Genomic DNA, 12,500 nt, shown 5'->3' on the forward strand with positions numbered 1-12,500 from the left:
AGTCACGTGTTCGCCCAGCGTGAATGTTACAAAAATGGAGGTCATCATAATTATAAACACAGCGAGTCAAAATATACATACATTAGTTACATTTCCCGAAGTTAATTACCGATCCATTTATTCCGCTACTCCTGACATTTACACATCAATTTTCACTATTTGTATCAACGTTAATACCACAATAGCGTTGTGGTTTAGAAGTTCACCTTGAAACCATGAGGTTTCGGGTTCAGTTCCTCTGCACGGCACCATGCGCAAGTGTCTTCTACTATATTCCTTGGTTGTGTGTGTGTGTGTGTGTGGCCATGTTTGTCCTCACTCCCACACGTTTGACAACCGATGCTGGTTTGTTGATGCCCCGTAACTTAGCGGTTTCGGCAAAAGAGACCGATGGAATAAGTGCCTCATTTCAAAAAAAAAAAAAATACATAAGTAAGTTCTGCGGTCGATCTATTCGACTAAACCCCGTTCAAAGTGGTGCCCCAGAATGGCCGTACTCCAATGACTGAAATAAATAACACTTAAGCTGTCTAAGGCAACAAGCTGGCAGAATCGTTAGCACGCCGGACAAAATGCTTAGCCACATTTCGTCCGTCCATTACATTCTAGGTTCAAATTCCGCCGAATTCGACTTTATCTTTCATCCTTTAGGGGTCGATAAATTAAGTACCAGTTGCGTACTGGAGTCGATCTAATCAACTGGGCCCTCCTCAAAAATTTTAGACCTTGTGCCTAAAGTAAAAAAGAATATAGTAAGGTGGCGAGCTGGCAGAATCTTTAGCACGCTGGGCGAAATGCTTAGCGGTATTTCGTCTGTCTTTACGTTCTGAGTTCAAATTTCACCGAGGTGGACTTAGCCTTTCGTGGTCGATAAATTAAGTACCAGTTGCGTACTGGGGATCGATCTAATCGAATGCCCCTCCCACCCACCCACCCAAAAATATTTCGGGCCTTGTGCCTAGAGTACCAGTTGACTTACACCCTCCCGCCGAAACCAATATTTAACTTTTCTTATACCACAACAATGACATTTCTTACCTTTTCAAAACGACTGCATACATAATAGAAATGCATTCCTGTTTTTATGAAAAAGATGATAGACTCCGAAAGATTTTTTAATGTAAAAACCGAGCACAAACTATTGACATTAACTGACAAGTTTCATTGTATCTACCTTCTCTTTCTTCCTTTCTATCTTTCTTTCTTTCTCTTTTTTCTTTCCTTCTCTAACTACTACTACTACTATTATTATTATTATTTATAAACGCTTACAATTTCTTAAAAGAAACCCCTCCCAATTTTATGAAAAGCAGAAACTTATACATTGGAATAATAACAAAATGACAACAATAACCTTCCATTTTTAGAAAAAAAAAAATAATAATACAATGTGTAGCATTTAAACTTTCAGCTATAACACACACACACACACACACACACACACACACACACACACACACACACACACACAATATTATGTTTCAGTTTACTATTTCAAGTGTGTGTATTGATTTAACTTTAAACCTGGAAAGCTTTCGTAAACATCACCAAATGTTATGCTTACTGATTTCTCCGAATGACCGAAGTGGTGTCCCGCACTGTGCAGGCGAAATCACACCGAAACACCGGCGCCTGACAGTCTACTGGCATCATCTGGAGTACCTGTTTTTTAACACACAAAGTCTCTAAGGAGTTGTTCCCCGAGATTAAATCCTACAGTGAACTCCTTGCGTATTTATGCATGTATGTATGTATGTATGTGTGTGTGTGCATGCGCGCGTGTGTGTGTGCATGCGCGCGTGTGTGTATGTATGTGTGTATGTATGTGTGTGTGTGTGTGTGTGTGTGTGTGTATGTGTCTGTGTGTGAGTGTGTTTGAGCTTACAGCTTAGAAATTCTTCTTCCTGCACTATGTTGCACCATACAGGAAGCAACCACTTCCAAAATGGCCACTTGAAGAAGTATTCGTGTGTAATTTATTTGTCTAATAATCGTTTGATTTATCATGAATAACTATCAGAGTGATATCATGCAACCCTTTGATGTCTGAATACGTTATCCGACAACATTCATTATAAGTCTTGGAAATTATACGAGACATATACTTCGCTATTACTTATACTGAGTTACCTCTACTTATCTCATGTAATTCATACTACAGGTGTGTGTGTATGCATACATAAATACATACACACACACACACACACACACACACACACACACACACATACACACACACACATATATATATATTTATACATATGAGACGCGTTTTGCAAAACTAAACCATCTGCAACAGAAGAAAGAGACCAGTAACTATCTTGTCCAAGTTTGCGACCATGAAATCAATAATATAATTACGATAGCGAATGAGCTCGGGGATAGGTATAAAATAAGAGTTGATACAGATCTCTTCCCAGGAGCATTAGTAAAATTTATTTATCAGAAGAACAAAATTTTTAAAGAAATGGACCAGTTCACTAAGTAGATAGTACATGGGTACTTGGCACAAGAAACACGAACCATAGAAGAGATTGATCATGTGAAGCGTTTGGAATAAAGAACTTTGAAGGCTCCCTCCATGCAGTTCAAGTTCAAGAGATCCCCACCACCAAGTGCCTCCAGCATAAGAGACAGAAAACGTTGTCAGGCAACAAATGTATGTTGTGCAAGACCAAGACTGAAGACATCAATCATATTATTACCAACTGTGAGAGAATGACTTCTAGATATCATCTCCCCTTGAGGCACAGTGACTAAAACAGGAATTGAGTTCGTGACCATACAGTTGTAAGCTGGATACCCTAACCGCTAGGCCATGTACCGTCGACCTCGGCGGAATTTGAACTCAGAACGTAGCGGTGTACTAACGTTTCTGCCAGCTCGCCGCCTTATTTATACGACAAGCTTGCACACAGTTTCTGCTTACCAGATTCACTGATGAGGCATTGATTGGCCCGGGGCTATAGTAGCAGACATTTGGCCAACGTGCTGCGCAGTCGGAGTGAACCCGAAACCACGTGGTCGCAAATCGAACTTCTTAGCAAATCGAACTTCTGCGCCTGTGTGTGTATGTTCACGTAAACACGCACAACTGAATAGCCGTTCACTCTACTGAGTTCATCGACCTTTCGTCATTATCTAAAAAGTAAATTTGCTCTTCAAGCAAGCGTAGTGGCGTTGCCGGTTTGGTCGCCGACTGCCCTGCAGGTCACACTCGTCGCTTATATAGTTGCCGGCAGCAAGTACACACACACACACACACACACACACACACTCACTCTCACACACTAACATACACACACACACTCTCTCTCTCTCTCTCTCTCTGACTCTCTCTCTCGTTCACACATACACACACAGCCTCACACAGATATACACACATACTCTCTCTCTCTCACACACACACGCTAGAGCCTCACACAAACACACATACATACTCACTCTCACTCTCTCTTTCACACACAGAAACATACAGAAACATACACATACACACACTCTCTCTCCCTCTCTTTCCCTCTCATATACACAGTACGCAACTGATACTTAATTTATCGACCCCGAAAGGATGAAAGACAAAGTCGAATTCGGCGGAATTTGAACCTAGAATGTAATGGACGGACGAAATGTGGCTAAGCATTTTGTCCGGCGTGCTAACGATTCTGCCAGCTTGTTGCCTTAGACAGCTTAAGTGGGACTGAACCAGTGGGACTGAACCCGGAACAATGTGGTTGGTAAGCAAGCTACTTACCACACAGCCACTCCTGCGCCTATATGTATTATGTATGGATATATACATGTATGAATAGGTGTGTGCATATGTGGGTAAATAAGCGTGCATCTGTAAGCCTGTGTGTGGTTCTGCGTATGAGTGTGTATGCGTATGTGTATATGTGTGTGCGCATGCGTGCCAGTGTACGTATGTTACGTGTGCTAACAGCAGAACAAGAAGCCTATAGCCGTTCTGACGCCATGAATGGTTCACACAATAAAACATAGCCGAGAACAGAACTAGGAAGACACAATTATTTTCCATTAAAATGTTATAGATGGCCAGTGTTAACTGTTTTAGCAAACCTGAATCATTGTTTAGTTGCTTTCAGTTATATTCCGAGTGTAATTAGCCATGTTTTTATGGTCTGTTGTGTCAGGAAGTTTACATTAGACATAGAGAGGTAGCTTTGACGAAAATAAAGAGTCGACAATAAATGGTTTGCATTATTCGGATATTTTCGCTTTGACCGTTCTATGGTTACAATTGGTAATAAATAGAGGCGATATTCTTAGAAGGACGGATAGAATGGAGATGTGACTGACTCTTATCAGCAGTAATAACAAAAAAAACGACAGTTAATAATGCTTTTAGATTTTGGCGTGAAGACAGCAGCTTCCGATCCATGTTGTCAAGTGATACATCATTTTATCGATCCCTGAAAGGATGAAAGACAGAGTTGACCTTGGCGAGATTTGAACTTAGAAAGTATAGGAGTGGCTGTGTGCTAAGTAGCTTGCTTAGAAGCCATATGGTTCCGGGTTCAGTCCCGCTGCGTGGCACCTTGAGCAAGTGTCTTCTACTATAGCCTCGGGCCGACCAAAGCCTTGTGTGTGGATTTGGTAGACGGAAACCGAAGGAAGTCTGTCGTATATGTGTGTGTGTGTGTTTGCTCCCCCCTCCCAACATCGTAACTTGGTGGTTCGGCAAAAGAGACCGATAGAATAAGTACTAGACTTACAAAGAATAAGTCCTGGGGTCGATTTGCTCGACTTAAGGCGGTGCTCCAGCATGGCCGCAGTCAAGATGACTGAAACAAATAAAAGAGTAATGAATCGGAGGAAATGCCGCTAAGCATTTTGTCCGATGCGCTGACGATTCTGCTGTTAGAAACAGCAGTCAAAAACCCTTTCAATGGACTAACAGAAGCAAAAACAAAGGGGCGAGAGAGGGGAGGGAGAGGAGGGAAAGAGAGAGGGGGAGAGGGAGAGAGAAAGAGAGAGGGAGAGAGGGAGGGAGAGAGAGAGAGGGAGAGAGAGGGACAGAGAGGGAGAGAGAGGGAGATTGGAAACTGAGTTACTAGATATATTCTTGTCTACTCTAGGCGCAAGGCCCGAAATTTTTGGGGAGGAGAGGGACCAGTCGATTAGCTTGCCCCTCCCCCAGTACGCAGCTGGTACTTAATTTATCGATCCCGAAAGGAGGTCATAGATCTGCTCGATCCAGGTCGACCTGGGGCTAAATGACAATAGCAACGCCTACAATATAATCAGCAGCAGCTACAACAACAACAACTACAGTGGTAACAACCTGAGTATTATCAATAGAAACACCAACAACAACAACAATTATACTTATCAGCAACAATTATGTCAACTACTACTGCCTCATCATCATTATCATCATCGTCAGTAGTAGTGGTGGTGGTGGTGGTGGTGGTGGTGGTGTTGGTAGTGGTGGTTGTGGTGGTGGTGGTGGTGGTGGTGGTGGTAGTAGTAGTAGTGGTGGATGTGGTGGTTGTGGTGGTGGTGGTGGTAGTAGTAGTAGTAGTGGTAGTAGTGGTGGTGGTGGTAGTAGTAGTAGTAGTGGTTGTAGTGGTGGTGGTGATAGTAGTAGTAGTAGTAGTAGTAGTAGTAGTAGTGGTAGTACTAGTAGTAGTAATAGTATTGGTGGTGGTGGTGGTGGTGGTGGTGGTGGTGGTGGGAGTAGTAGTAGTAGTAATGGTGGTGGTGGTGGTGGTGGTGGTGGTAGTAGTAGTAATGGTGGTGGTGGTGGTGGTGGTAGTAGTAGTAGTAGTAGTAGTAGTAGTAGTAGTAGTAGTATTAGTAGTAGTACCACCAACATAATGACAACAGCCACCACCACCACTACCACCACCACTACCACCACCACTGCTACCGCTACCACTACTACGACCATTACAGCTATGTCGACGCTGACAACAGCAGTTAGAACAACGTCAAAGAATATAAAGGGCAGAACACGGCAAACAATGTGACCTTCCTGGTCGATCTGCTAAAAATGTGTCGTTAAAGTATCTGTGTTAGCCATTTTTTCTGTTTGTTTATTTCCCCCCCCCCCTCTCTCTCTCTTTCCCTCACCGTTGTTTATAAATAAATAATATACAGAACATATCCCACTCGTAACTTATATATTGGGACCACTCCTTTTTTATTATCTGTCCACTGACAAAAAAAAAAAAAAAAGATCTCACCGATTTTGATATCTGATTACATTATCAAGCAGTTATTCTTGTCTCATATCAAAAACATGCCACTCTTTCTCTCTCTCCTTCTAGTATTTTCGTACTTCTTACCAAACACCACGCGAAACCAAGTACAGCTGGAGATTTCCCTAACAATGCAGCGTCAATCTCGTTTAACTATTGGTTGAACATACTTTCTTCTTCGTTCATATTTCAGCTCTTTCTTTCACGTTTCCTAAGCCATACCCATGATGCGACATTCTCCGTTTTCTCTTTCTAATACATCAATCATTGCTTTATCTCTTATTCAGTAGGACAACAGCATATTCCCAATGTACTATACAGTCGATAGCTTGTGTTCTCAACGAACTTTCCATTCCGAACTATCCTATTAAAGCAGGAGCCGAGATAGAGTCCGTTTGTCCAAGACCGAATTTGCTAGTCATATGACTTATTCTTTGTAAGCTGAGTACTTATTCTATCGGGTTCTTTTGCTGAACCGCTAAGTTACGGGGCCGTAAACACACCAACGTCTGTTGTCAAGCGATGATGGGGAGACAAACACAGATACAAATAACAAATACATACATACATATATATATATATATAAATATATATATATTTATACACGACGAGCTTCTTTCAGTTTCTATCTACCACATCCACTCACAAGGCATTGGTCGGCCCGAGGCTATAGTAGAAGACACTTACCCAAGGTTCCACGCAGTGGGACTGAACCCGGGACCATGTGGTTGGGAAGCAAGCTTTTTATCACACAGCCATGCCTGTACCTATATATATGTATGTGTATATATGTGTTTGTGTGTCTGTGTTTGTCCCCCAACATCGCTTGACAACCGATGCTGGTGTGTTTACGTCCCCGTAACTTAGCGGTTCGGCAAAAGAGACCGATAGAATAAGTACTAGGCTTCCACAGAATAAGTCCTGGGGTCGATTTCCTCGACTAAAGGCGGTGCTCCAGCATGGTCACAGTCAAAAGACTGAAACAAGTTAAAGAGTAAAAATGTAAAAGAGTGTGTGTGTGTGTGTGTGTGTGCGTGCGTGTGTGTGTGTGTATGGAGTAATGAGAGGGAATGTAATGATGCTGATTATGAATAGCAGCAACATGAACGGAGATATATGTAAGAGGAGCGTTCTGCATGCTATATATATATATATATATATATATATATATATATATTGGTAGAGTCTCACAACAGATGCTTGTTTTCATAGCATCTTGGGTAAATGTCATTTTCTATAACCACGGGTGGATCCATACCTTATGAGTAAAACTGACTGAACAGAAACTAATTCAAATAATACAACTTATCACACAATGTCACGTTGATTCTGTCTGAGAATTACGCTAAGAAGGGCACATGCGTCTGTAGAATATTTAATTAGCTCACCTAATTGTTATCGACTACATCTACGCAACAGCGATGACAATAATATAAACCATTATACGTAAAAACAAAAACTGCATTGTATGTAATTAGTCACGGAGTTACAAGTTCTGTCACTTGACCTGCTCGAAATAGATAAACCACCTTCAAATCACACCGCACTGTCTATAAAAAAAAAAAGACATTGTATAGTATAGTCTTACATACATTAAGTCTGGAAATATTTTGACATGGTCGCTGTTGGAACGTCTTTGATCATAGACCTGTTCGATCAAAGCTAATGGAGACTAAACGACCGCGGTAATAATGATTGGTTCTGTTGTAAAACAAACCAGTATAACACTAGTATAACTTAGCAACTAAAACAACATAGTGAAAACATGCTGACGAATCAGCAGAGCGGGAAACGGAATAAAACAAGATGGCAGGAAATAATAGGGGAAATAATGAACACTATTGAAGGAAAACAGCCCCACCTCGCCGCAAAAAAAAACCCAGCATAGTAAGAACATCATAAAAACAGTATTGTAGGTTATTACTGAAAAAAAGAAAAGAGGCGAGAATATAACCAAAAACAGCGTAGTTAGAATACAACAAGAATTATAGCAGTATAAGGAGAAATTACCACAAAGAATTGCATGGAGGTGTATAGCGATGGAAGAGTATACAGTATGGATGGAACATAGGAACAGCGATAACAACTGAAGTAATTTAATATCAAGACTAAAATATATGCAGTAGAGCAGAAAGGAGATGATGACAGTTTAGAAAGAAGACAAGAAAACGTAAATAATTTAACATAGGAAGAACATCATACAACTGAAGAACGTAACAACGAAAGAGCGTAAAGATATAGTAGCAACTCGACAATTTAGTTACTGGAGACAGACGGAGATGATGTATTACAAGATCTACTGAAATGATGTGTAAAAAAAAAACGTGTTTCTTCACTGGCTGAAATGTCAACGAGTGTGAGAGAAAGTTATTGTTTAGTAAAGAGATTGTTTGCGAAAACAAAGTTCGTAGTTTTGTTTATATTTTCATTCATTTTATCAAATATCTAACTTTATGTGCGGAATACTCATGTATTGAGATTATGAGTTTGTGTGTGTGTGTGTGTCTCACAGATACAGTAATATTCTTATTGTCTATCTACTTATCTGTCTATCTACTTATCTCTCTATCCCCTCTCTCTCCCTCTTTCTTTCTTTTTAGCTCTTTCTCCCCCTCTAATTGAGACACGTTTGTTCTTTCCTCCATTACCTTCTCTCTTCCTCTTTTCTTTCTGTAGAAGAGCGCATGCACGAAACATAAAAGTATTTTCCTTCTATTTTCCCTGAGCGTAAACCTAATACACTCGGCTTGTTACCTCGTCTTTGAGTTTTCTTTACCATATATATATATATATATATATATATATATATATATATATATACATATATACACAAATATACACATGCATACTCATGCCTACGAGTGTAGCAAAAATGTTACAAAAATGAATTAATACTAACAGGCACTGACTGGATTTCTTGAATGTACCAGAAGAGACATGGAACAATAGTATTGTGTCATCCAGACTGTCAGTAGTTGCGAAGGTTTGCGAAGGTTTGCGAAGGGCAAATTGTCTGCTTTGGATAGTCTTCGCTTTAACCGACGTTTCGGTAAATGTATCTGGCACAAGTGACACAACTTCTTGGCTGGTGTATTTTTGTTTGCATCTTTCTTCAGTACTACAGAGGAAGGATGTGAATAAAGTAGACAGAATTAATCAATTTAGGCCCATAAATCTGTTGGATGCAGTCCATTGTGAAGATCTCTTAACTGCTTTCCTCTGGCTGGGAAATTAAAAGAGCTGACGATAGATACTTGCCTTTTCAGCCAAGCCTTCATCGAGTTTTTCATGCGTCACATAGAGAAAAAAGAAAAGGTGGTGAGGAAGACTCCGCCCTTCAGTACATTTGTTGAAAGCGAAGGTAACATGGTAAGCATGACCTGAGGGGAAAAGACCTATTTACAACCTGCTCTAATACACGTGCCTGTAACCTGTGGAATATATCTGAGGGCACTTGCTTTGATAGTCAATAACCATGGAACCATGGATCTGGTGAATTCCCTGATAGGCTCTATGTGGCTGTCCGCCTTTCAGGGTCCTTTTCTTTGTTGATATATCATCATATGTTGTTACTGTATTTCTCACTTTGATGTAAACTCCTAATGTTTTAAACCATACCCTTGTACTTTCTTCGACGTCACCAATAAAATTAACGATATATTCTAAACTTACACATAATAATATTTTTTGAAGGTGGTTTATTTTTTATTCTTTTATACGTTTCAGCCCTAAGGCTGTGGCCATGCTGGAGTACTACTAGTTTAAAAGTAAATCGCTGCATATAAATACATTTTAAGAGATGAATAATATATTTTTAAATTCAGAGTTTGGTAACTGTCACACAGATCAATTTAAATGGTTTGCTCGGCTGTGAGTCAAAGACAGTTGTGAAGTAATCATTGTGCCAATATGTGATGATCTTTGGTTTTATGTAAGCTACTGTGTGTTGTAAACCGTTGAGCACTGTAATCTGCAGATTATATTACTTAAGCGACATAGTAATGAGTAACAATGATCGTTATAAAACGCCTTGAAAATTCGAAGTACATGTTTACATTATCAGCGTTTTTGTACGCCATTTTGTTAGTTTACTGTGCTTTCATTAACATTCTGAATAATGTCGTGCATTTACAGCCAGAAAAAAATCTCTATTTTTAAAGTATTTTACGACCTGAAGTAACAAGTTGCTGAATTTCTCTTTAAATAAATTACATAAAATTAACATAATGAAGTTGGTAAATATTTTAATCATATAAACATGTAAAGGTGCAGTTTTGTAAATAAATTATTTATAAAGAACGATGTACTAATGTGAGTTAACCGAGGAATAGCAGTCACAATAAATTAGATAAAAACAAACCTGACCTAACTAAAGATATTTTATAAATTATCAGACATTACAATATATGATTTTTTTTTTTTAGATAAAAATATATACAGGCATCTTCGTTTGTATTAATTATTCTTAAAGCAAACACAGGTGGCTAAGATTTAGTGAATTTTTTAAGGTGAATTCATTGCTTACCACATTATCCACAGACATAAAGTTCAAACTTCAGAATGTTTGAACTGGTTCACTGATGTTTTTTTCTCTGCGACTGCGTTCAGCATTTATTTCATGTCTTAATGTTTCGTCACTTAGATAAAAGAAGGGTCGAAAGGGGACAAATGCTGGGCCGCGATTAGAGTATTAACTGGCTTTAATCCAGCTCTGTACACACACACACACACACACATAACGTATGTGCGTGTGTTTGGGAAATTACGTCTGTGTATGTGGGCTTTTGCGCATGCATATATCTATATTATGTATGTTATACATACATAATGTTGTGCATATTTGAACAAGACACACATAAATCTATCACACACACACACACACACACACACATACGCGCGCGCACGCACGCACGCACATAAATGTGTATATATATAACGGAGTGAAAAGTAAACAAGTTGTTACGTCACAGATTTTGTTCCTCAACGATGTGTGTGTGGATATATATGTATGTAAATATATATATATGCACATGTGTGTGTGTATGTATGTATATATATGTGCGCGTGTTACTATATATATATATATATATATATATATATATATATATATGTATGTATACATACACATTCACTTCTAACTAATACCAATGCACGCTAGCCCCCTCTCTCTTTCTTTCTTTCTCTTTATCTCTCTCTCTCTCTCTCTCTCTCTCTCTCTCTCTATGTATATCTACTGTAACTCACCTCCTCTCTATCTAGCAACTATATAAGTATATTGATGTTGATTACATTGAGTGAATAATTCAATTTCAGTGAAAGTGTTACATTTATTCATGCAGTGAAGTAACAACAACAACAACAACATAAAACAGAATTCCTTATAGGATACACCAATGCCACACCGGCAACAGCAACAGCAACAACAACAGAAGCAGAAACAAGACCATTGCAGGTACACCATTACAGTAGCAGAAGGTACACCATTGCAGCTGCAGAAATCAATAAAGCACAGAATTTTCTCTCTGTTGTACAACACAGATCAAAAGGCGAATATTCGAAAGAAAGGGAGAGAAAAAAAACGCAAGGAGAGCTTCGGAATCTACATTAAAATATGAAGACGACGAAGTTATTTCTGTTTTCTATTGTTTTTTTCTTTTTGGTTTTTATTTTGTCATATTTAACAACATCCATATGGTAAGGCAAAGAGCGAGCCACTGTGTGGACACACTCGGTATCCTAGAAATAACAGCGAACTCTCTCTCTGAAATCATATCTTAACGTCTTGAAATACAAAAAAATAGCAATAATAATACTAATAATACTAATAATACTACTACTACTACTACTACTACTACTACTAATAATAATAATAATAATAATAATAATAATAATAATAATAATAATAATAATAATAATAATAATAAAGAAAAGAAAACAAAGAAGACATTGTGTTTTTAACTCAAAAGTCTTTGAGATGTTTCTCTGAGATAAAATATTACAGCAATGCAGTCCCACGTTTGTATACGCATTATAAATGTTATATATACCGGAAGTAGCTCTTTGTAGTATAGGCACAAGGCCAGAAATTTTGAAGACGGAAGTTAATCGATTGCATCGACTCATGTGTTCAACTGGTGCTTATTTTATCGACCCTGAAATGACGAAAGACAAAGTCGACCGCGGTTGAATTTGAACTCATAACGTAAACAGCCAGAAGAAATATTGCTAAGCATTTTCCCCGACGTGCTAACGATTCCGCCAGCTCGCCGCCTTAAGCGC

General features: G+C 39.0%; 1 protein-coding gene across 14 annotated transcripts in view; it reads right to left on the reverse strand.

Moving 5' to 3' along the window:
- LOC106884266 (uncharacterized) overlaps positions 1 to 12,500 on the reverse strand; it is a 275,565-nt gene that overhangs the window by 206,208 nt on the left and 56,857 nt on the right. Inside the window, exon 1 of one of the 14 annotated variants that reach the window (XM_089358943.1) lies at positions 10,747 to 10,845. The exons of the other annotated variants lie outside the window; for them this stretch is intronic. The gene's annotated coding sequence lies outside the window, so the exon portion shown is untranslated. Of the gene's footprint in view, positions 1 to 10,746; positions 10,846 to 12,500 lie in introns of those variants that run through there. 14 annotated transcript variants of the gene reach the window in all.

Source organism: Octopus bimaculoides, chromosome 10 (genome assembly GCF_046866305.1).
Source record: "Octopus bimaculoides isolate indiv1 chromosome 10, ASM4686630v1, whole genome shotgun sequence".
NCBI lineage: Eukaryota > Metazoa > Mollusca > Cephalopoda > Octopoda > Octopodidae > Octopus > Octopus bimaculoides.